General features: G+C 42.7%; 1 protein-coding gene across 1 annotated transcript in view; it reads left to right on the top strand.

Annotated features, from left to right (window-relative positions):
- The window catches only part of LOC129810916 (polyamine-transporting ATPase 13A3-like), a 64351-nt gene that overhangs the window by 6044 nt on the left and 31519 nt on the right, over positions 1–26788 (top strand). The window contains exon 2 of the mRNA XM_055861910.1: positions 12965–13045. The gene's annotated coding sequence lies outside the window, so the exon portion shown is untranslated. The remainder of the gene's footprint in view (positions 1–12964; positions 13046–26788) is intronic.

Consider the following 26788-nt stretch of genomic DNA (forward strand, 5'->3'; position numbering starts at 1 on the left):
TGGGACCAAGCTTCCTGACATTCAGGACCTATATGCTAGGCGGTGTCAGAGGAAGGCCCAAAAAATAGCCGTGTTGTCATTTAAAAAATTAAAATAAATGTTTATTTTAGTAAACTCTATTTCTTGAACTGCATTGTTGGTTAAGAAAATATAAAGGGCTTGTACGTAAGCATTTCACGGTAAGGTCTACACCTGTTGTTTTCGGCACGTGACATACAATTAGATTTTCTTGCTGACGTTGAGGGAAAGGTTGTTGTCCTGGCACCACACTGCCAGAGCACTGACCTCCCTATAGGTTGTCTCATTGTTGGTTGTCAGCAAACTTAATGATGGTGTGGTAGTCGTGCGCTGCCACACAGTTGTGGGTGAACAGTGAGTACAGGAGGGGACTAAGCAAGCAACCCTGAGGGGCCCCCGTGTTGAGGGTCAGAGTGGCGGATGTGTTGTTAGCTACCATCACCACCTGGTAGTGGCCTGTCAGGAAGTCCAGGATCCAGTTGCAGAGGGAGGTGTTTAGTCCCAGGGTCCTGAGTTTAGTGATGAGCTTGGAGGGAACTATGGTGTTGAATGCTGAGCTGTAGTCGATGAACAGCATTCTCACAGGTGATCCTCTTGTTCAGGTGGAGGAGGGCAGGAGTGCAATAGAGATTGTGTCATCTGTGGATCTGTTGGGGTGGTATGCGAATTGGAGTGGGTCTAGGGTGTCTGGGATGATGGTGTTGATGTGAGCCATGACCAGCCTTTCATAGCATTTCATTGCTACAGATGTGAGTGCTAGCTGGCAATAGTCATTTAGACATGTTACCATGGCATTCTTGGGCACAGGCCCTATAAAATCAGTCCCCCCCCCCCCCCCCCCCCCCCAATTCTGTTTTGTTTTTCCAGGTTTCTGCTCTCAATCACACTTAAAATAAACATTTTAATTTAAGAGGTTTTTGGGAAACCCTTTCTATCTACCAGAAGACTTTTCACTAACACAAAGTGGTACACGTGTGCACCGCACATACAGAGATAGAGAATTATCATTGTCTCTTCAGAAAGTTGCAGGAAATACGAATAACTGATGCATTCTGTTAATTTGTTACGATAAACTTAGGCTATTTAATAAATATTCAATATATTTAGTTGACTTAAGTTCAATTCATTTTTGACTATTGAATTCCATTTGTCTGGATTCCATCTGCGTTCTCTGCCTCGCAGATTTTATAGGGTCTGCTTGAAACATGTGCGCAACCTCTCCCAGACTGGGTCAGGGAGAGGTTGAAAATGTCAGTAAAGACACTTGCCAGCTAGTCGGTGCATGGTCTGAGTATGCGTCCTGGTAATCAGTCTGGCCCTGCGGCCTTCTGAATGTTAACCTGTTTATAGGTCTTACTCTCATCGGCTACGTAGAGAGGGATCACACAGTTGACCGGAACAGCTGGTCCTCTCATGTTTGGTTCAGTGTTGTATGCCTCGATGCGAGCACAGAAGGCATTTAACTCGTCTGGTAGGCTCACGTCACTGGTCAGCTCGCGGCTGGGTTTCCCTTTGTAATCCGTGATAGTTTCCAAGCCCTGCCACATCCAACAAGTGTCGGGCCGTGTCTCGACTTGACAGTTTGTGCAGCTTTAGTGCTCTGATGATGGAATTCTGACAGCGTCATGCGTCTACATTTAAATGTCTACAGTGTCCACGTTGTGTCCGGATTCCCTTATCCCGCGCTATATTCAAATGCCAGTATGCGTTCTACAAACAGTGGATTATGGTAAATATAATAACACAACTAATTGCAGTAGCTAACTAGCGAGCTAGCCTCTGTAGCTAGCAAGCAACACTAAAGGGATTGTAAAAGGGTTAGCATAACTCTAGCCAAACCAAAATTATATTTTCTAAATATTTGCTACCCCCTCACATTTGAGGTCAACAAACACGTTCCTCATGCTAGGAACGTATTTCCTCCAACGCTATAATGAAAATGTTTCTCTTAGTCCCAAAACATACGTTTTCTGGATACTTGTGGGAGCAGTGTTGATGGCGTCGCTCATTGTATGCGCTTTCAGTAGCCTGATTGCGTCCAGAGGAGAAATCTGCACACAATGCATCCCTGACCACCTGTTGAAGTGGTCAGCCAGATCTGAACACAATCAGACCACAAAACGACTTTTGTGTGTCCCGTTTTTTTCAATGCGGTCTTCGTATTTTGATAGAAAAGTCGCATGTAAGTGTCAAGTGTTTACACGACCAGAGCCGGCGCAGTAGGATTCGATTTTAGTCCTGTATTCACGCTTGATGTAGTTGTCGGAGGTCTTAGTGGAATTTCTTATAAGCGCCCGGATTAGTGTCCCACTCCTTGAAAGCGGCAGCTCTAACTTTTTGCTCAGTGCGGATGTTGCCTGTAATCCATGGCTTCTGGTTAGGATATGTACGTGCAGTGCATTCGGAAAGTATTCAGACCCCTTGACTTTTTCCACATTTTGTTATGTTACAGCCTTATTCTAAAATGATTATTTTTTTTAAATACAATCTACACACTATCAAATGTATTAAAAATAAACATACCTTATTTCATAGTTTTGATGTCTTCATTATTATTATACAATGTAAAAATAGAACAAACCCTTGAATGAGTAGGTATTCTAAAACTGTTGACCGGTAGGTAGTGTATGGTCACTGTGATGAATAAGTAACTAAACTGCCTTTGAGGAATAAAATGCTATCTACTAGCACGTATTTCTTTTTATTTTCTTTGATCAGGAGCATCTTGGAGGTAAGTCTTTGTTAATAGATTAGTTTGGGTGTCAGCTTTTATTTTAAGACTTGACAGTCTCCTCTTGGTTTCCTCATGAATGTGCCAACTGCAGAAGAAATATTGAGGCTCTTCAGCATCATGTTTTGCCATTCCATTTTTGGGATGAATTGATTAGGATAATTAAACATTTCAGATGTGAAGATAAGTACCTCGTTACTTTTTCTGTATCTTGCTGCAGTGTTCACTATCACAGTACAGTTAGAGCCCCTCTTTCTGACCTTGCCCTGTTGACCACCGAACTCTGCTGTCTGGAAAGCTCAATTTAGTACAGGGTGTTCCTGCCAAACTGGAGATTTGGAGGTGGTTATGGAGGGCTTGAGAAGCGCGGCACCAATCTCCCCCAGGCCTTTGAACCGAAACCTGGGTACTTTTCACAGGTGAGCTCAAAGACTGGTCTGTAACAGGTCTGCCCATGTTGATCCGGAGTTGGGGCGAGAAATATCCTGACATGGTGCAAGTCCCTTCAGTAGCCCGGCACTGTTTGCACTCCAAGCCCACAGGCCGCGGCACATAGAGGGAGGCCTTTCTAGTCCCTGCCCTGCGGTTTACCTCCCAAGGCCAAGACAAACCAGCAACCCCCATCACTGAAAGCGTAATGAAGTGCTTTAGATTAAAATAGAAACAAATGTGAAATTTTGTGCAACGGAGTGAACCAGAGAATCAAGTTTTTCTGCCGAAATGGGGAGTCCGAACTGGTACCCTCGAAGACTGAACATCATTGACGTGAAATGGCACGCTGAAATGATATCTAGTGAAATCATTCACTAAACCTTAACTAAATCTTGTAATGAATAATGTGGAAATTGAGCAAGTTGAGGAGACTAAACTGCTTGGAGTAACCCTGGATTGTAAACTGTCATGGTCAAAACATATTGATACAACAGTAGCTAAGATGGAGAGAAGTCCCTATTCTTGTCGCACCTGGACTACTGTTCAGTCGTTTGGTCAGGTGCCATAAAGAGGGACTGAGGAATTGCAATTGGCTCACAACAGGGAAGCACAGCTGGCCCTTGGATGTACACAGAGAGCTAACATTAATAATATGCATGTCAATCTATCCTGGCTCAAAGTGGAGGAGAGATTGACTGTATCACTACTTGTATTTGTGACATTGACATGTTGAATGCACCGAGCTGTCTGTTCGAACTATTGTCACACAGCTCGGACACCCATGCATACCCCACAAGACATGCCACCAGTCTCTTCAGTGCCCAAGTCCAGAACAGACTATGGGAGGCACACAGTACTAAATAGAGCCATGAGTACATGGAACTCTATTCCACATCAAGTAACTCATGCCAGCAGTAAATTTCTTATTAAAAAAACAGATAAAAATACAGCTTATGGAACAGCGGGGACTGTGAAGCAACGCAAGCATAGACAAATGCATACAAACACACGATTACATACACACATGTACGCATGGATTTTGTGTTAAAGGTCAAATCAAAGTTTATTGGCCACATGCAGATGTTAATGCGTGTGTAGCGAAATGCTTGTGCTTCTAGTTCTGACCATGCGGTTATATCTAACAAGTAATCTAACAATTTCACAACTACTACCTTATACACACAAGTGTAAGGAATGAATAAGAGTATGTACATAAATATATGGATGAGCGATGGCCGAACGGCATAGGCAAGATGCAGTAGATGGTATAGAGTACGGTATATACATATGAGATGAGTAATGTAGGGTATGTAAACATTATATAAAGTGGCATTGTTTAATGTGACTAGTGATACATTTATTACATCCAATTTTTTATTACTCAAGTGGCTAGAGATTTGAGTCAGTATGTTGGCAGCAGCCACTCAATGTTAGTGATGGCTGTTTAACAGTCTGATGGCCTTGATAAGCTGTTTTTCAGTCTCTCGGTCCCAACTTTTATGCACCTGTACTGACCTCGCCTTCTGGATGATAGCAGGGTGAACAGGCAGTGGCTCGGGTGGTTGTTGTCCTTGATGATCTTTATGGGCTTCCTGTGACATCGGGTGGTGTAGGTGTCTTGGAGGGCAGGTACTTTGCCCCCGGTGATGTGTTGTGCAGACCTCACTACTAGAGGTCGACCGATTTATGATTTTTCAACGCCAATACCGATTATTGGAGGACAAAAAAACCTGATAGCAATTAATCGGCCGATTTTCTTAAAAAAAAAAAAAACATGTATGTATATATATTTTTTTAAATATTTATATTTGTAATAATGACAATTACAACAATACTGAATGAACAATGAACACTTTTATTTTAACTTAATATAACGCATAAATACAATCAATTTAGTCTCAAATAAATAATGAAACGTGTTCAATTTGGTTTAAATAATGCAAGTACAAAGTGTTGGAGAAGAAAGTAAAAGTACAATATGTGCCATGTAAAAAAAGCTACTGTTTAAGTTCCTTGCTCAGAAAATGAGAACATATGAATGCTGGTGGTTCCTTTTAACATGAGTCTTCAATATTCCCAGGTAAGAAGTTTTAGGTTGTAGTTATTATAGGACTATTTCTCTCTCTACCGTTTATTTCATATACCTTTGACTATTGGATGTTCTAATAGGTACTTTAGTATTGCCAGCCTAATCTGGGGAGTTGATAGGTTTGAAGTCATAAACGGCGCAATGCTTGAAGCATTGCGAAGAGCTGCTGGCAAACGCTGTGAAGTGCTGTTTGAATGAATGCTTATGAGCCTGCTGCTGCCTACCACCGCTCAGTCAGACTGCTCTATCAAATCATAGACTTAATTATAATATAATAACACACAGAAATACGAGCCTTAGGTCAATATGGTCAAATCCGGAAACTATTATTTCGAAAACAAAACGTTTATTCTTTCAGTGAAATATGGAACCATTCTGTATTTTATCTAACGGGTGGCATCCATAAGTCTAAATATTGCTGTTACATTGCACAACCTTCAATGTTATGTCATAATTACGTAAGATTCTGGCAAATTAGTTCGCAACGAGCCAGACAGCCCCAACTGCTGCATATTCCCTGACTCTGTTTCACAGAACGCAAGAGTGACACAATTTCCCTAGTTAAAAGAAATTCATGTTAGCAGGCAATATTAACTAAATATGCAGGTTTAAAAATATATACTTGTGTATTGATTTTAAGAAAGGCGTTGATGTTTTATGGTTCGGTACACATTGGTGCAATGACAGTGCTTTTTTCGCGAATGCGCTTGTTAAATCACCAGTTTGGCGAAGTAGGATGTGATTCAGGCACCGCATCGATTATATGCAACGCAGGACAAGCTAGGTAAACTAGGAATATCATCAACCATGTGTAATTAACTAGTGACTGTTAAGATAGTTTTTTATAAGATGTGTTTAATGCTAGCTAGCACCTTACCGTGGCTCCTTGCTGCACTCACATAACAGGTAGTCAGTCTCCTCGTGGAGTGCAATGTAATCGGCCATGATCGGTGTCCAAAAATTCCGATTACCGAGTGTTATGAAAACTTGAAATCGGCCCTAATTATTCGGCCATTCCAATTAATCGGTCGACCTCTACTCACTACCCTTTGGAGAGCCTTGCGGTTGTGGGCGGAGCAGTTGCCATACCAGGCGGTGACACAGCCCGACAGGATGCTCTCGATTGTGCATCTGTAAAAGTTTGTGTTTTTGGTGACAAGCCAAATTTCTTCAGCCTCCTGAGGTTGAAGAGGTGCTGCTGTGCCTTCTTCACCACGATGTCTGTGTGGGTGGACCATTTCAGTTTGTCTGATGTGTACGCCGAGGAACTTAAAACTTTCCACCTTCTCCACTACTGACCCGTCGATGTGGATAGGGGAGTGCTCCCTCTGCTGTTTGCTGAAGTCCACAATCATCTCCTTTTGTTTTGTTGACGTTGAGTGTGAGGTTGTTTTCCTGACACCACACTGAGGGACCTCCCCTCCTCCCTGTAGGCTGTCTCGTTGTTGTTGGTAATCAAGCCTACCACTGTAGTGTCGTCTGCAAACTTGATGATTGAGTTGGAGGTGTGCATGGCCACGCAGTCATGGGTGAACAAGGAGTACAGGAGAGGGCTGAGAATGCACCCTTGTGGGGCCCCGGTGTTGAGGATCAGCGGTGTGGAGATGTTGTTTCCTACACTCACCACCTGAGGGCGTCCCGTCAAAGTCCAGGCCCCAGTTGCAGAGGGCGGGGTCGGGGCAGTAAGCAAATTGGAGTGGGTCTAGGGTGTCAGGTAGGGTGGAGGTGATATGATCCTTGACTTGTCTCTCAAAGCACTTCATGTTGACGGAAGTGAGAGCTACGGGGCGATAGTCGTTTAGCTCATTTACCTTAGCTTTCTTGGGAACAGGAACAATGGTGGCCCTCTTGAAGCATGTGGGAACAGCAGACTGGGATAGGGATTGATTGAATATGTCCGTAAACACACCAGCCAGCTGGTCTGCGCATGCTCTGAGGACACGGCTAGGGATGCCGTCTGGGCCGGCAGCCTTGCGATGGTTAACACGTTTAAATGTTTTACTCACAATTGCTGCGGTGAAGGAGAGTCCCCGGGTTTTGGTAGCGGGCCGTGTCGGTGGCACTATTGTCCTCAAAGCGAGCGAAGAAGTTTAGTTTATCTGGGAGCAAGACATCAGGGTCTGCGACTGGGCTGGTTTTCTTTTTGTAGTTCGTGATTGACTGTAGACCCTGCCACATTCCTCTCGTGTCTGAGCCGTTGAATTGCGACTCTACTTTGTCTCTATACTGATGCTTAGCTTGTTTGATTGCCTTGCGTAGGGAATAGCTACACTGTATTCAGTCATGTTTCCGGTCGCCTTGCCCTGATTTAAAAACAGTGGTTTGCGCTTTCAATTTTGCACAAATGCTGCCATCAATCCACTGTTTCTGGTTGGGGAAGGTTTTAATAGTTGCTGTTGGTACAACATCAACGATGCACTTGCTAATAAACTTGCTCACCGTATTCATCAATGTTGTTCGACGCTATCCGGAACATATCCCAGTCAACGTGATCGAAGCAATCTTGATGCGTGGAATCAGATTGGTCGGACCAGCGTTGAACAGACCTGAGCACGGGCATTTCCTGTTTTAGTTTCTGTCTATAGGCTGGGAGCAACAAAATGGAGTCGTGGTCAGATTTGCCAAAAAGAGGGCGAGGGATGGCTTTGTATGCATCGCGGAAGTTAGAGTAACAATGATCCAGAATTTTCCCAGCCCGGGTCGCGCATTCGATATGTGGTAGCAGAGGCCTGAGGGCACACACTTAATATGTTGTGAAATCTGTTATGAATGTATTGCAGTGTTTTAAAAAAATGTATAACTACGTTAACTTTGCTGGATCCCAGGAAGAGTAGCTGCTGCCGGGGATCCATAATAAATACGAATCTCAAAAAACTAAAAGCATACTTTTTGGGACAAATCACTCGCTCAACGCTAAACCTTGTTTTAGATCTATTACTGAATAATGTGGCTATTGAGCAAGTTGAGGAGACTAAACTGCTGGGTATAACCCTAGATAGCAAGCTTTCATGGTCAAAACCTATAGACTCAATGGTTGCTAAAATGGGGAGAAGTCGGTCCATAATAAAGCGCTGCTCTACCTTAACAGCACTATCAACAAGGCAGGTCCTACATTTCCTAGTGTTGTCACACCTGGACTACTGCCCAGCTATGTTGTTATGTGCAGCAAAGAAGGACGTTGGTAAATTTGCAGTTGGTCCAAAACAGCGCAGCACGTATCGCACTTAGATGTACGCGGATGGAATGTGTCAGTAACATGCATGTCAGTCTCTCCTGGCTCAAAGTTGAGGAGAGATTGACTGCATCACTATTGGTCTTTGTGTGAGCTATTGTTTTTGAAGGTACCGAACTCTGTGCAAGCAATTGGTACACAGTTCGGACACTCATCTGGTACAACACAAGACGGGCAACCAGAGTTCTCCTCACAGTCCTCAGGTCCAGAACAGAGGCTGGGAAACAAACCGTTTTAAATAAAGCCATGAATACATGTAACTCTCTGCCACCCCAGGTAGCTCAAGCTAGCAGAAAACCAGTTTTTTTTTAAACTGAAAAGAATATTTACTTTGAAAAGACCCAGCCATTTTATTAATCTTGTATTGCACTGTACTATGTATTAGACCTAGATATTGTATATGTACTGGTATTTAGGCTGTGTGATGTTTTAAATGTATGTGTTTGTCCTTGACTAATAATGTTCTGCACTATGCATTATTTCATGTGGACCCCAGGAAGAGAAGCTGATGCTTTTGCAGTGTAAGGGATCCTAATAAATACCAATATTTATTGGTCCTCACAGGTATACTAGTGCTAGAAATTGCCAGGGACCTTGCGATACGATATTATCACTTAGGTACCAATACGATATCTATTGCGATTCTCACAGTTCTATATGTATTGCGATTTGATACTGTGATTTTATTGCAATTCTAAGTTCCAAACATATTGCTCACCATATTTCTGCTGCAGAGAGACGAGCCATGAGAACTAGTTTTGATCATTTGCGGAAATAAAAGTGCTGAAAACAAATTTGTCTCCCTATTTGAAAAGATGGAGAACAAGCTATGAAGGAAAATACATACATGCATACATACATATCACTGGGGTCAAGGTTCCCGCCATCCAGGACCTTTATATCAGGCGGTGTCAGGAAGGCCCTAAAAATTGTCAAAGACTCCAGCCACCCTAATTATAGACTGTTTTTTCTGCTACCGCAAGGCAAGCGGTACCGGAGCGCCAAGTCTAGGTCCAAAAGGCTTCTTAACAGCTTCTACCCCCAAGCCATAAGACTCCTGAACAGCTAATCAAAGGGCTACCCAGACCCCTCTTTTACGCTACTGCTACTCTCTGTTTATTATCTATGCATGGTCACTTTAACTCTATCTACAAGTACATATTACCTCTTACCTCGACTAACCGGTGCCCCTGCACATTGACTCTGTACCGGTACCCCCTGTATATAGCCTCGCTTGTTATTTTACTGCTGCTGTTTAATTATTTGTTTTATTTTCTTTTACTTATCTATTTTTTACTTAACACGTTTTTTCTTAATTTAAAGCATTGTTGGTTAATGGCTTGTAAGTAAGCATTTCACTGTACGGTCTACACATGTTGTGTTAGGCAAATGTGACAAATACAATTTTGATTTGATAACAGTATTGTTTTTTTTCTTCCCTTCCATCACTAATGTATACTCACTAAGGCCAGGTGGTTTTTATAACTGTTGCATATGGACATTGACTTTGTGTGGACCTCCTTCCACTTTGAAGTCCTTATCCAGCATGTTTCTCTTTGAAAGGCACTTAGCTGGAGATCTTGCTAGTTAGTTCAGGATCAGAGGGAAGTCATGACATCCTTCTTCTTTGTATTACGACATTCATAAAGAGGGCCTCGGTTTGTTTCGAGCTAGTGCCAACGAGTAGCCTATGCTTGCCATGCCGAGGTCTATTCAGTGCCAAAAAGCATCTCTTATGTAAAAAATATTGCTTAATCTCTCGAAGGGTGTTATCAGCCGTTTTTCCCAGGCTGTAGGGCCATGCCACGGCTAATCCAGGAGCATGTGCCCTGACTTAGGGCTCCACGGCCGTTTGATCTCTACATTTTGTTTTTCTCTCCTCCATCAGTCCCTCTCTCTCTCGGCCTCCGGAGCTAGCCTACACGCATTTTATCTAGGGCTCTCCTTAACCTCCCTATCTGATTTCATCTCTTGTTCCCCCCCCCCCTCTCCCTTCTGGTCGGTGGATGAATGCCATCTCTAACGTCAGCTCCGTGGTCTTGTCTGTTATGAGATAACGTTTGTGCGGTCTCCACTCAGGATGACTTGAGTCCCTCATCTTGACGCTGTGATTTTGGTAATAGCGGTCTCTGAGATTGAGTGAGGCTTGACTGACTACTGCTTTGACTATCGCTTAGAGTTAGGGACTCCTACCGCAGCTTAAGGTGAGTTTGATTGGGTGAGTCATGTTTTGACAGGTTGGGATTGAACCGAACGCTGCTCATAAAATAAATGGCAAGGAGCTCTTTATTTGCCGTTTGTAAAAAGCTTTGGTTTTATTAACACATTCCTGCCATTTTGTATTGGTTGTACAAACCTCTTTTTACTTCACCTCTAGCAAACTTGGGTATTTTTTCACTTGTGTATAATCAATTCACTTCAATTCAACTTTATTTGCATCTGTTTAACAAATGAATGCTCATTTGAATGAATCTAATACCACAAAATGTACAGCCGAGAGGGACACATGAATCTCAGCCATGGTTTACAGTGCCATGTCTGGTACATGGCTCAGCAGAAGCTCTATCAGGAGGGGGGGGGGGGTTCACACGCACTAGAACAAAAGCAGATGCAGGGGGTCCAGGGTCCTGACCTGAGAGCAGAGGAGGGGCAGGTGAACATGGACTAAGCCCAAGGCCACTGGCGGGGGTGATATACGACTGGATGTCAGCACGGCCGGGAACAAAGCCCAGCAACAATGCACTGTGAGTAGGAGGGGAAGTGATAAAGAAAGCATATTGAGCTGAGAGCACGACTGCAACAAACACTTTTCCTCCGAATTCTTCCATGAATTATGACAGCCCGTCATTAGGTCATGGGTTATTGTTAGCTTTTCTCTCCCAGTGTCCAAGAACAGGCGAGGGGGGGAAAAAAGAGAAGGACCGGAGTCTGTCTCATCCAAATTGCTGAGTTACAGGTTTTTGAAGGCGTGTTTATCCTGAAGGTCGAGTCTTTCATTCAGGTTGTTGTGAAACGTATGCGGTCAGTCAACTATGTGGGTGGCTGAATTGCTGCTGCTGCAGAAGGCTTCCTTGATTTCAAAGAGATTGCTCAACCTCCACCGTCACAACTGTTTTCATCCTGAGAGCAAACTTGCTCTGTGACATTTAAGAGAAACGTGTTAAAGTTGAAACAAACCTGCTACTCACTAATGCTTAGTTTTTTCCAGTGGACCCTGGAACATGTCTTTTGATAGTTGGTTTCAACCCCAGAGATTAGGCCAATTCCATTTTATATTACTGTCAATTTAGGGCTCATGGACAAAATTACAGTTAAGAAATGACCCACAGGTACACTACAGGGTCAGTCTGTATGCTCTAGGCAGAAAGGTCAGTTGATGTCTTTTTTGTGTGACTGATTGGCTGTGTTGTCTCCCATTTCACAGGTTAGAGTGGTTTGGTTTTGTGGGTAGCGCCTGGAGAAGTGGGTGGGTCCCCTCCTTCAGTATCCGAGTGAACTCTCATCTTGTGGTCTCTTCTTGCCTCCAGGCTGGGAAATGTGTCATCGGGTGTTCCAATTATACGGCAGCATCTTCTCTGAAGGCCTTCCATGTGTTTGATCAGGTGCTTTGTGAGACCTGGTGAACCGTATTCCAGGACAGGCCTGAGGAATGTCACACATATTTGTGTTATAACATTGCCCCAGACAGCTTTGTGAACTGATTTCACTCAGAACATTGTTATTAGAAAACCAAGCTTTTTTTGAGCCCCTTGTAGAAAGGGCTTCTTGAAGTACGGCTACAAACTGCCTGTGGGACTGTGTGATTATTGGCCTGTTATACAACATTGACAGTGGTGCAGGTTTGTCGTGATGTGCGGAAGTCGCTTAACCTTAACCCTGCCTGCCTACCAGTCTCACATTTTAACAGGATAAAGGTTGGCACTGGCAAATTCTTATTCTTCTCTCCACGCCGCATGTGGCGGGGCCAACTGTGGTCAAATGATGGCCTTGTTCTCGTTCTCTACATAGCATAACCACGAACCAGAGACGATGCTAGGTAATCAAATGAAGACCAACAATGCAGGGTTTACCCGGCTGTGGAGAAGTCTAATAATATCTGCAGTCATATCTGACTGAGCCTACCAGGGTTCTGAACAGTAGCGTAGCTCACAAATAAATGAAGGTTGAAATGAAAACCTAAACTTACAAAATGACTGTCAAAATGCTCAACATTGTTCCTTCTGTTTTCAGTCTAAAATCTCTTGTTTGACACAGTTCTTGAACAGGTCAACAGGTCTACATGCATACAGCTATACATGCATACAACAGGTCAAACGTTTCAATGTTCCCAACTACTCATGCTATCAGCCAGTTGCGCTATAGTCCCTCCTGGGTGTGCATATACGTGGTAAGATTTTAGAGAAAGGGTTCAGGGCCTTTGGTTGAAGTGTCTAATGATGGTTCTCTCCTGTCTGTCTCCCAGGGGTCCAGGTTTGTGTCGTGAGAGGGAGAGCTACAGAGGGGAGGAGGAACGTCTGGGGGCGTCGCAGCTCGGGTTCTCAAGGTAACACCTGGATTTCTTCTGATATCTGTCATGGCTCTCTAGAGTATGTGTGCCTGTCTGTCTGGCCATTAAGGCTCTGTGTAAATCTGTCTGACCATTGAGACTTTAGTTATGTCACTCTGTTTGTACAACTCCCCCCACACTCTCACCTACCCACTCTGAAGTTATACAGTGCCTTCAGAAAGTATTCATAAGCCTTTTTCCACACACACAAGCCTGAATTAAAATGGATTCATGTTGAGATTTTATGTCACTGGCCAACACACAATGCCCCATAATGTCAAGGTGGAATTTGTTTTTAGTATGTGTATGAATAAAAAAAAATGAAAAGCTGAAATGTCTTGAGTCAATAAGTATTCAACCCCTTTATTAAACCTAAATAAGTTCAGGAGTAAACGAGTCACATAAATTGCATGGACTCACTCTGTGTGCAGTAATGGTGTTTAACATAATTTTTTTATTACTACCTCCTCTCTGACCCCACACATACAATAATCTGTAAGGTCCCTCAGTCGAGTCGTGAATTTCAAACACCAATTCAACCACAAAGACCAGGGAGGTTTTCCAACCCCTCACAAAGAAAGGCGATGAGTGGGTAAAAAATAGATAAATGGCAGACAATAGAAAGAAAATATGCACAGTTTCCACCAAATGGACTTTCCACCACAAAATCAGTGCGTGATGACGTAGTGCACGGAAAATGTACTTTTTCGCTTAAGTTTTTGTGTACTAAATACGAAACTAAAGTTCAATGTGTGTCCATTTGCCTTTTCAACTCTACTGATAGTTTTGTCTAAAAAAACGATTGCGTTAAATAGCAAATGTGCTGATTCTGGTCTTGGCACCTGCGCTCTAGCCAACAGCTTGCAGATACAGTGCGGTGGGCTGTGCGGTTTGTCTAATCTACAAGAGATTATTATGGATAAGAGCGAGAATATTTTTTGGGGTCAAGTGGCAGTCCAGCATCGATCATGTCACCAGATTAAGACCCTCGATATTTATTGGAAAGGAGCATCAAGTTCATCACCGTGCACTATCACCACCCTCTGAAGTTCATCACCGTGCACTATCACCACCCTCTCAAGTTCATCACCGTGCACTATCACCACCCTCTGAAGTTCATCACCGTGCACTATCACCACCCTCTGAAGTTCATCACCGTGCACTATCACCACCCTCTGAAGTTCATCACCGTGCACTATCACCACCCTCTGAAGTTCATCACCGTGCACTATCACCACCCTCTGAAGTTCATCACCGTGCACTATCACCACCCTCTGAAGTTCATCACCGTGCACTATCACCACCCTCTGAAGTTCATCACCGTGCACTATCACCACCCTCTGAAGTTCATCACCGTGCACTATCACCACCCTCTGAAGTTCATCACCGTGCACTATCACCACCCTCTGAAGTTCATCACCGTGCACTATCACCACCCTCTGAAGTTCATCACCGTGCACTATCACCACCCTCTGAAGTTCATCACCGTGCACTATCACCACCCTCTGAAGTTCATCACCGTGCACTATCACCACCCTCTGAAGTTCATCACCGTGCACTATCACCACCCTCTGAAGTTCATCACCGTGCACTATCACCACCCTCTGAAGTTCATCACCGTGCACTATCACCACCCTCTGAAGTTCATCACCGTGCACTATCACCACCCTCTGAAGTTCATCACCGTGCACTATCACCACCCTCTGAAGTTCATCACCGTGCACTATCACCACCCTCTGAAGTTCATCACCGTGCACTATCACCACCCTCTGAAGTTCATCACCGTGCACTATCACCACCCTCTGAAGTTCATCACCGTGCACTATCACCACCCTCTGAAGTTCATCACCGTGCACTATCACCACCCTCTGAAGTTCATCACCGTGCACTATCACCACCCTCTGAAGTTCATCACCGTGCACTATCACCACCCTCTGAAGTTCATCACTTATTTCATCTGTAGCCTAATAAACTGCATGGTTTACCGAGTTGTAGTGGGAGGTCCACACACCATATATTTGTGTTACTCCAAATTTACTTTGATATGGTTATTATATCAATTATTTGCGCATGAAGGCATTTCCACAGCCATTTCAACATAATACATTTTACAGATACAAAAAGATCCCACCATGTCAAACGAACACCAAAACTTCCTGTTTCCATCACCGCTGTCGTGATTATTAGGTTTTAATACAATATGACTTTACTCGCATAAAAACTGAGGATGGATACATGGTTATTGAATATCCCTTTGAGCATGGTGAAGTTATTAATTACACTTTTGATGGGTGTATCAATACACCCAGTCAAAACAAAGATACAGGCGTCCTTCCTAACTCAGTTTCTGGATTGGAAGGGAACCGCTCAGGGATTTCACCATGAGGCCAATGGGGGCTTTAAAACAGTTTAATGGCTGTGATAGGAGCAAACTGAGGATGGATCAACAACATTGTAGTTACTCCACAATATTAACCTAAATGTTAGTGAAAAGGAAGCCTGTACAGAATAAAAATATTCCATAATGTGCATCCTGTTAGCAATAAGGCACTAAAGTAAAACTGCAAAGAATGTGGTAAAGAAATGAACTTTGTGTCCTGAATACAAAGTGTTATCTTTGGGGAAAACACAACACATCACAGAGTACCACTGTTCATATTTTCAAGCATGGTGGTGGCTACAGTATGTCATTGGCAAGGACTAGGTTGTCATCGGCAAGGACTAGGGAGTTTAGAATAATAATAAAAAACAGAATGGAGCTAAGCACAGGCTAAGTCCTAGAGGAAAGCCTGGTTGTCTGCTTTCCAACACACTGGGAGACAAGGGGAGGTCACAGTTCATTCTGTACACTTGTTTACATGGCTGACTTACTGCAAATTGAGAAATTATATGACTAAACTCAACAGAAAGAAGAAACCTTAATGCATCCAAGATCAATGATATAAAGAATGCATATTTTTGGGGGGAGTACTTTAAATTAAATTATGGGCAGAAAAATGAATTCAACTCCATCTTTGTTGAATCAGATGGCTTATTCATCACAACCATGATGTTGCCAATTATTTACATTTCTTAATTGGCAAAGTGGGCAAACTTAGGCAGTAAATGCCAATAACAAACAGTTAGCCATTGAACTCATGCATAAAAACATAATAATGAAAGAAAAGCATTGCAAGTTTGAAATTTGTAAAGTTAGTGTGGGAGAGGTGATTGAAAAATGATTGACCAATAATGACAAACCTCATGGCATTGACAACTGAGGATGGTAGCTGACTCTCTAGCCACTCCTTTATGTCATATATTTAATCTGAGCCTAGAGGAAAGTCTTTGTTCTCAGGCCTTGAGGGATGCTAAAGTCATTCCGCTACTCAAGAGTGGTAAAGCGGCATTTACTGTTTCTAACGGAAGACCTATCAGCTTGCTTACAGATCTCAGCGATCTGTTGGAAAAATTGTTTGACCAAATACAATGCTACTATTCTGTAAACAAATTAAGACTTTTAGCCTGCTTAGAGAGACAAATGAATGATAATTGGTTGAAAGAAATTGATAATACGAAGATTGGGAGCTGTACTGTTATATTTCAGTGCAGCCTTTGATATTATTGACCATAATCTGTTATGTTAACTTATGTTTTATGGCTTTTCAACATCTGACATATCGTGGATTCAGCGCTATCTGATAGAACTGAGGGTTTTCTTTCATGGAAGCTCATTTTATGTCAAACATGTAAAGTGTGTTGTACCGCAGGGCAGCTCTCTAGGCCCTCTGCTATTTTCAATTTTTACCAATGACCTGCCACTGACATTAAACAAAGCATGTGTGTCCATGTATGCTGACGATTCAACCATTTATGCATCAGCAACCACAGCTAATGAAGTCACTGAAACCCTTAAATAGTTGCAGTCTACTTTGGAATGGGTAGCCAGTAATAAACTGGTTCTGAACATTTCTAAAACTAAGACCATTGTATTTGGTATAAATCATTCCCGAAGTTCTAGACTTCAGTGGAATCTGGTAATGAATGGTGTGGCTGTTGAGCAAGGAGGCAATTACTTGGTGTTACCTTAGATTGTAAACTGTCATGGTCAAAAGATATCGATTCAATGGTTGTAAAGATGGTGAGAGGTCTGTCCGTAATAGAGATGCTCTGCTTTTTTGACGCCACACTCCACAAAGCAAGTCCTGCAGGCTCTAGTTTTATCTTATTTTGATTATTGTCAAGTGTTGCAAAGAATGACTTAGTTAAGCTGCAGCAGGCCCAGAGCAGTAATCAGAGGGCTAATATTAATACTATGCATGCCAGTCTCTCTTGCCTAAGAGTTGTGGAAAGACTGATGCGTCACTTGTTTTTATAAGAAACATTGTATCGGAGATTCCGTAATGTTTGCATAGTCAACTTACACGCGGGCACTGACACACACACTTACCCCACCAGACATGCCACCATGGGTCTTTTCAGTCCCCAGGTTCAGAACAAATTCAAGTAAACGTACAGTATTAAACAGAGCCATGAGTGCATGGAACTCCCTTCCATCTTATATAGCGCAAGTGAACAGCAAATCTGGTTTAAAAAAACACATAAAGCAACACCTCTCCCCCATGTGACCTACAGTGGGGAGAAGAAGTATTTGAAACACTGCCGATTTTGCAGGTTTTCCTACTTACAAAGCATGTAGAGGTCTGTAATTTTTATCATAGGTACACTTCAACTGTGAGAGGCGGAATCTTAAACAAAAATCCAGAAAATCACATTGTATGATTTTTAAGTAATTAATTTGCATTTTATTGCATGACATAAGTATTTGATACATCCGAAAAGCAGAACTTAATATTTGGTACAGAAGCCTTTGTTTGCAATTACAGAGATCATACGTTTCCTGTAGTTCTTGACCAGGTTTGCACACACTGCAGCAGGGATTTTGGCCCACTCCTCCATACAGATCTTCTCCAGATCCTTCAGGTTTCGGGGCTGTCGCTGGGCAATACGGACTTTCAGCTCCCTCCAAAGATTTTCTATTGGGTTCAGGTCTGGAGACTGGCTAGGCCACTCCAGGACCTTGAGATGCTTCTTACGGAGCCACTCCTTAGTTGCCCTGGCTGTGTGTTTCAGGTTGTTGTCATGCTGGAAGACCCAGCCACGACCCATCTTCAATGCTTTTACTGAGGGAAGGAGGTTGTTGGCCAAGATCTCGCGATACATGGCCCCATCCATCCTCCCCTCAATACGGTGCAGTCGTCCTGTCCCCTTTGCAGAAAAGCATCCCCAAAGAATGATGTTTCCACGTCCAGGCTTCACGGTTGGGATGGTGTTCTTGGGGTTGTACTCATCCTTCTTCTTCCTCCAAACACGGCGAGTGGAGTTTAGACCAAAAAGCTCTATTTTTGTCTCATCAGACCACATGACCTTCTCCCATTCCTCCTCTGGATCATCCAGATGGTCATTGGCAATTTTCAGACGGGCCTGGACATGCGCTGGCTTGAGCAGGGGGACCTTGCGTGCACTGCAGGATTTTAATCTATGACGGCGTAGTGTGTTACTAATGGTTTACTTTGAGACTGTGGTCCCAGCTCTCTTCAGGTCATTGACCAGGTCCTGCCGTGTAGTTCTGGGCTAATCCCTCACCTTCCTCATGATCATTGATGCCCCACGAGGTGAGATCTTGCATGGAGCCCCAGACCGAGGGTGATTGACCGTCATCTTGAACTTCTTCCATTTTCTAATAATTGCGCCAACAGTTGTTGCCTTCTCACCAAGCTGCTTGCCTATTGTCCTGTAGCCCATCCCAGCCTTGTGCAGGTCTACAATTTTATCCCTGATGTCCTTACACAGCTCTCTGGTCTTGGCCATTGTGGAGAGGTTGGAGTCTGTTTGATTGAGTGTGTGGACAGGTGTCTTTTATACAGGTAACGAGTTCAAACAGGTGCAGTTAATACAGGTAATGAGTGGAGAACAGGAGGGCTTCTTAAAGAAAAACTAACAGGTCTGTGAGAGCCGGAATTCTTACTGGTTGGTAGGTGATCAAATACTTATGTCATGCAATAAAATGCAAATTAATTACTTAAAAATCATACAATGTGATTTTCTGGATTTTTGTTTTAGATTCCGTCTCTCACAGTTGAAGTGTACCTATGATAAAAAAATTACAGACCTCTACATGTTTTGTAAGTAGGAAAACCTGCAAAATTGGCAGTGTATCAAATACTTGTTCTCCCCACTGTATTTGTTTATGTACTGACATGTATGTGTAACTGAGGTGCGCACACACACGTTTTTAAATGTATGTAAATTGTGAAGTCTTTTACAAGATTAAATCATGACATGAGTGTTTGATTCTTATTAAAGAGATGGTCCGGACAGGCTAGGCCTACTTCAGCGAACTCACAAGCACACCCCCGTAAAAGCACCCGTCAATGAAAGCCGCTAGCGTATGTCATACACAAGCAAATATTTCTCCTTTCTACTTTGTGCATGACAAGTCTTTTTCCAACAATTGTTTACAGAGATTATTTCACTTATAATATACTGTATCACAATTCCAGTGGGTCAGAGTTTACATACACTAAGTTGACTGTGCCTTTAAACAGCTTGGAAAGTTCCAGAAAATTGTCATGGCTTTAAAAGCTTCAGATAGGCTAATTGACATCATTTGAGTCAATTGGAGGTGTACTTGTGGATGTATTTCAAGGCCTACCTTCAAACTCAGTGCCTCGTTGCTTGACATCATGGGAAAATCAAAAGAAATCAGCCAAGACCTCAGAAAAAAAATTGTAGACCTCCACAAGTCGGGTTCATCCTTGGGAGCAATTTCCAAACGCCTGTAGGTACCACGTTCATCTGTACAAACAATAGTACGCAAGTATAAACACCGTGGAACCACGCAGCCGTCATACCGCTCAGGAAGGAGACACGTTCTGTCTCCTAGAGATGAACGTACATTGGTGCGAAAAGTGCAAATCAATCCCAGAACGACAGCAAAGGACCTTGTGAAGATGCTGGAGGAAACGGGTACAAAAGTATCTATATCCACAGTAAAACGAGTCCTATATTGATATAACCTGAAAGGCTGCTCAGCAAGGAAAAAGCCACTGCTCCAAAACAGCCATAAAAAAGCCAGACTACGGTTTGCAACTGCACATGGGGACAAAGATCGTACCTTTTGGAGAAATGTCCTCTGGTCTGATGAAACAAAAATAGAATTGTTTGGCCATAATGACCATCATTGTGTTTGGAGGAAAAAGGGAGAGGCTTGCAAGCCGAAGAACACCATCCCAACCATGAATCACGGGGGTGGCAGCATCATGTTGTGGGGGTGCTTTGCTGCAGGAGAGACTGGTGCGCTTCACAAAATAGATGAAAAAAAAAAAATTATGTGGATATATTGAAGCAACATCTCAAGACATCAGTCAGGAAGTTAAAGCTTGGTCGCAAATGGGTCTTCCAAATGGACAATGACCCCAAGCAACTTCTTGTGGAAGGCTACCCAAAACGTTTGACCCAAGATAAACAATTTAAAGGCAATGCTACCAAATACTTATTGAGTGTATGTAAACTTCTGACCCACTGGGAATGTGATGAAAGAAATAAAAGCTGAAATAAATCTCTCTCAACTATTATTCTGACATTTCACATTCTTAAAATAGTGGCGATCCTAACTGACCTAAGACGGGGCATTTTTACTAGGATTAAATGTCAGGAATTGTGAAACTGAGGTTAAATGTATTTGGCTAAGGTGTATGTAAACTTGCACCTTCAACTGTACAAGGTATCTGGACACTGCTTCAAATTAGTGGATTCAGCTATTTCAGCCACACCCTTTGCTGACAGGTGTATATAATTGAGCACACAGCCATGCACTCTCCATAGACAAACGTTGGCAGTATAATAGCCTATTGAAGAGTTCAGTGACTTTCAACATGGCAACGTCATAAGATGCCACCTTTCCAACAAGTCAGTTTGTCAATTTCTGCCTTGCTAGAGCTGCCCCGGTCAACTGAAAGTGCTGTTCTTGTAAAGTGGAAACATCTAGGAGCAACAATGGCTTAGCTGCGAAGTGGTAGCTCACAGAACGGGACCGCTGAAGCGCATAAAAATCATCTGTCCCCCGGGTGGCGCAGTGGTCTAGGGCACTGTATCGCAGTGCTAGCTGCGCCACCAGAGTCTCTGGGTTCGCGCCCAGGCTCTGTCGCAGCCGGCCGCGACCGGGAGGTCCGTGGGGAGACGCATAATTGGCATAGCGTCGTCCGGGTTAGGGAGGGTTTGGCCGGTAGGGATATCCTTGTCTCATCGCGCTCCAGCGACTCCTGTGGCGGGCCGGGCGCAGTGCGCGCTAACCAAGGGGGCCAGGTACACGGTGTTTCCTCCGACACATTGGTGCGGCTGGCTTCCGGGTTGGAGGCGCGCTGTGTTAAGCAGTGCGGCTTGGTTGGGTTGTGCTTCGGAGAACGCATGGCTTTCGACCTTCGTCTCTCCCGAGCCCGTACGGGAGTTGTAGCGATGAGACAAGATAGTAATTACTAGCGATTGGATACTACGAAAAAAAATAATTTAACAAAAAAAAATCATCTGTCCTCGGTTGCAACACTCACTGCAGAGTTCCAAACTGCCTCGGAAAGCAACTTCAGCACAATAACTGTTCGTCTGGAGCTTCATGAAATGGCTGAGCAGCCGTACACAAGCTGAAGATCACCATGCGCAATGCCAAACGTCGACTGGAGTGGTGTAAAGTTCCATGAGAAGGATACCATGAGAAGCTACCTGCCCCAATGCATGGTGCCAACTATAAAGTTTGGAGGATAAATAATGGTCTGAGGCTGTTTTTCATAGTTCGGGCTTGGCCCCTTAGTTCCAGTTAAGGGAAATTATTAACGCTACAGCATACAATGACATTCTAGACTATTCTGTGCTTCCAACTTTGTGGCAACAATTTGGGGTTAGGCCCTTTCCTGTTTCAGCATGACAATGTCCTCACTAATGCGCTTGTGGCTGAATGGAAGCAAGTCCCTGCAGCAATGTTCCAACATCTAGTGGAAAGCCTTCCCAGAAGAGTGGAGGCTGTTGTAGCAGCAAAGGGGGGACCTACTCCATATTAATGCCCATGATTTTGGCATGAATTGTTCGATGAGTAGGTATCCACATACTTTTGGTAATGTAGGTAATTTCATGGGAAAATGTTTATAATCAGGCAGGTCTGCTTACCATACTTTTCTCATCTTTAAACTTTGTATTTCACCACTGCTTTCCCTTAGTTAAACCATGTAAGAGAGCAGTAGATGGGTTCTGAAAACCTTGGTTTACAACCGGTATCAAAAAATCCTCAGTTAAATTTTTAAAATTCAAGTTGTATAAAAAGTTGGTCACAAATCCCTCTCCCCTGAATTCTGCAAATTACAAAAAGTTTAACACATTTTACTCGCCTACTTCGAATGTCCCCCCCAAAAAATATTTTACTAACAAATTCCAAGTCAACTTGGAAAATCAACTGTTGAATTAGAATAAGTAATCTACAACTATTCCATCTCCAATATATTGTTGAAATAAGACAGTGTTCCTGATGTTATCTCATGCGAATTTAATACTTTTTTTTGTGAATGTGGGTTCCTCTCTGTCAAAGAAAATAGAAAACTGATGGAAAGCCCTCGGATTACATTAATTTGACATGTCCCTTCTCTGCTTCAGTTTGATCCTCCTGGTGTAATAGAGGTAATTGGTAACTTAAAGATGTCATCTCATGAAGAGATTGGTGCCTCTTTGGTGAAATATGTGTCTTTCACGATTACTGAGCCTCTAACATATATCTTCCCCAAATCAATGCAAGCTGGTATTGTTCCTGAAGATGAGAAAATTGCCAAAGTTATCCTTCCTCTATAAGTCTGGGGATCCCAGTTCTTTTAGAAATTATCGGCCAATATCTGTACTACCACGTTTTTCTAAAATCCTAGAAAAATTGGTGTATAAGAGAATGTTGAAACATTTAAATGAACACTGTATCCTATATGAGCACCAATATGGTTTTCGTAAAAACTACTCCACAGTTGTGGCTCTTTTGCAACATGTGGATAATCTATAGAGCCCTAAACAATGAATACGTCCTTGACATCTTTTTAGATTTATCCAAAGCGTTTGACACGGTTGATCATGAAATATTACTTTCTAAATGGCATTATTACGGTTTTCAGGATTATACATATAATCGGCTATATAGTTATGTTTATGGTAGAGAACAATGTGTTTATCCAAATGGCTGTGCATCTACCAGAGCCAAGATATCCTGTGGCGTGCCAGAGGGTTACCTTTGTTATGCTTAATCTATATCAATGACCTAGCTGCTGTGTCTTACACCGTACTTCCCAATCTCTTTGCTGATGACACCAATTTTGTTTTTATCACACAATTTTTATTCACTAATTAATGAAGCCAACTCATGCATGGCCACATTTTCTGTATGGTTCCAGATAAAGAAATACATTTAAAATGTAAAAAATCCAACTTTATTGTATTCACTAGTAGGAAGAAATATTGTTTAAAAAAAAAAAAAAAGTGCCAGAATCTCAGTTGGTGGGAATGAAATGGAACAAGTCACATCCACTAGATTCCTCAGTTTAATTGATAAGTTACCCTGGAAAGATCATATTCAATTTGTCTGCAGCAAAGTGATTAAATCTGTTGGTATCATCAGAAAGATTAGTGGTTTGGTTCATCATGCTTGCTATCTAACTCTATACTATAGCTTAATTTATCCATATCTAATTTACTATAATATGTCTGGGCCAGTACATATTCCTCCTACCTACACAAATTACTCATACAAAATAAACTAGCCACCTCTAATTACCTGGCTCCATCTGCACCTTTGTTTAAGAAACTCAATATCTTGTCTATTTAAGACAATGTGGGCCAATTATGCACTTTCAACTACAAATACTCAATACCTCCCAGACAGTTTACCTAAACCCTCCAATGGATTCTTCCAGGTTAATTCTGAAATCCATCTATATAACACATAGAGCTGACCCCCCCATTTTAGAATAAGGCTGTAACGTAACAAAATGTGGAAAAAGTCAAGGGGTCTGAATACTTTCCGAAGGCACTGTATATCACAAGGAGTACATTTACCATTAATTCCTATAATTTCTCATCTACAATGTTTGTTACTTTGGTTATGGTCATTTATTTTAATGTATTCAATATTATTCCATTCTTCCAGTTGTCATTGTCGGAGTGGTCACATTGTTTGCAGAGTGCACAACCTATGCTACACTTGTGAGAAACAAGTTTTGGTTTATTTAATTCCATTTATGAGTTCTGTCAATTTAATCATTGTCTTTTGTTTGGCGTGCTCCTGTCAATGTTGAGTAAGGACGTAATGTTTCCTTCACCTCAATCAGCAAACAAACAACATCTGTTTTTACGTCCATTGAGAGTTACAATAGTTCTATGTATTTGAAAAATCTTTCCAGCTCTTTCCATTTTGATAATCACTCTGCATGAAAAGGAAACATGTCATGCTCTGATCCAGTGGAAACGTCATAAAATAGGCCTACCTGATTACTTCTTATCAGTGCTTGACTTGGACTGAAATAGGTTCCGGTACTCATTTTGGGTGCTGGTACTGTTTTATATTTAGGTGCAGGAGCGCCACAATACTTTTGAGCTAATATTCTACATAACAGGAACAGAAGCTCAAGCAGTAGAAAATGAGGTGCCGGTACTTAGCTCAGGTGAGCTCCTGCCCAAGTTGAGCACTGCTTCTTATCCCTTACGCAAATAGTTTACAGCTGTGTCTGTCCCTAGCTCATTGACTCGGGAATATAAAGTTTGCTAGTGCGAGCTTCAGGCCGGACCTAAGTTAATAGTTTATGCAAGGTTTCAAGTTCGTTGCAGACAGGCCATGAGTAGCCAATGTGATTTCTAGGATATTTATTTTGATCAGGTTATTTTCAACCTGCAGGCTGCGATGTTTTTATTTGTTGGCCTTTTACATAGTTTTAGGTTTATCATTTTCATTTAGATTTTGATAGAATTTTGATTAACCACATGACAATGATTTTGAGATATGATGACGTTATTATGAATTAAATTAAACGCTTTCACAAAAATGTGCATATGAAAACTAACTGGCACGCAGATCGGTAGAAATGGTAAGATAAATTGTTCCGACTCCTTGTTTGGCCTATTACCGGCAACTTCAGGAGAGTAACAGGCTGACTACACCGCTCGCTTCATGTGCGCAAGCATTGCAAAATAAGTTTAGAAATCTATATTATTCAATTATTGCACCCACACTGCTCGTGCGCGCCAACGAGCGTCTGCGTTGCCAAGGGCTAACAGGCTGACTACACCGCTTGCGTCGCATGAGCGAGCGTTGCAAAATAAATTTAGAAATCCATGGTACTCAATTATTGCACCCACACTGCTCGTGCGTGCCAACTAGCGTCTGCGTTGCCATGGGCTGAAATAGAAATCAGTTCTATTTCTGACACCGATCGCGCTGCAAGTCCTGCCTCTCCCATCTCCTCATTGGTTTATAGAAGCAGGTACCCAAGTGCCATCTCCTCATTGGTTATGCCCACGTGGGTGACTGAAAGACGAATGAGGTCAGTGGCAGTAATGCACCTAATTTATGAAAGTTGCCAATCTCAATATAAAGTCAAGAGAAGAAAAGGCCTGGAAGGAAGAGAGATGACTAGAAACGATTCGGTTGACCATTTTATGTGTGGATTAATTGGCGGAGCACAACAAAATGTGGAATAAGTCAGTGTATGAATACATTCTGAAGGCACTATGTTTACCAAACATGCCAAAGAAACATTAACTGCTCTATTCCTGTTTAGCTGGACTTAAAAGGTGAGGTATTGATGTTTTAGTCACAAGCAGAGGTTTTATTTTACCTTTATTTAACTAGGCAAGTCAGTTAAGAACAAATTCTTATTTACAATGATGGCTTAGGAACAGTGGGTTAACTGCCTTGTTCAGGGGCAGAACGACAGATTTTTACCTTGTCAGCTCGGGGATACGATCATACCTTTCGGTTACTGGCCCAACGCTCTAACCACCTACCTGCCGCCCCATAAATGTGTTGGGTTGGTTAGACCGTAGTCACGCCTCTGTTTTATTAGTGCTGAAATATAGATCAAATGGATGTATCTGTTCTGTATCCAGATAAATAATCCCCTCGTTATATGGCTGGTAATATTTTTATTTTTTATGGTGACAAAATCAATGGATGATGATGCCTTAAGTTACCTCAGTTTTTGCATTGACTCCAGTGCCAACCATCCAGCAATGTTTAACAATGAATGCCCTCAAAAGTCCCACACTGGTATTCTGTATACACTGTCTGGGAATGTTATGAACTGTCTGTTTGTCTTTAATACACTGCCCATGTCATTTCCACACACCATAGGGTGGCCTGCACAGCGGCCCGTCGCCCGCCCTGGACTCCTGACCTGCTGTAAAATAGTAGGAAGGGCTTGGTCCCAAGCTAAATATCCTGCTGTGTGCCAGGGAAAGAAAGGGCTGAGTGCTGTGGGCAGATAAGATCAGGGCCGGGGGCCAGTGGCACAGTGCAGGGGAGCGCGGCAGCGGGGCGGCCCAACCCAGCGCCGGCACTGACAGCCAGCCAGGGTTAGCCCTGATGCTGAGTCCCCTTTTCTCCCTCTCTCCCCTTTCACACTGCTCTTTCTCTGCGTCTCTCTCTCTCTCAATCTCTTTTCCCTTGTCGCTCCATTGTTGTTGCAA

The sequence above is a fragment of the Salvelinus fontinalis genome, chromosome 14 (assembly GCF_029448725.1).
Source record: "Salvelinus fontinalis isolate EN_2023a chromosome 14, ASM2944872v1, whole genome shotgun sequence".
Classification (NCBI taxonomy): Eukaryota; Metazoa; Chordata; class Actinopteri; order Salmoniformes; family Salmonidae; genus Salvelinus; species Salvelinus fontinalis.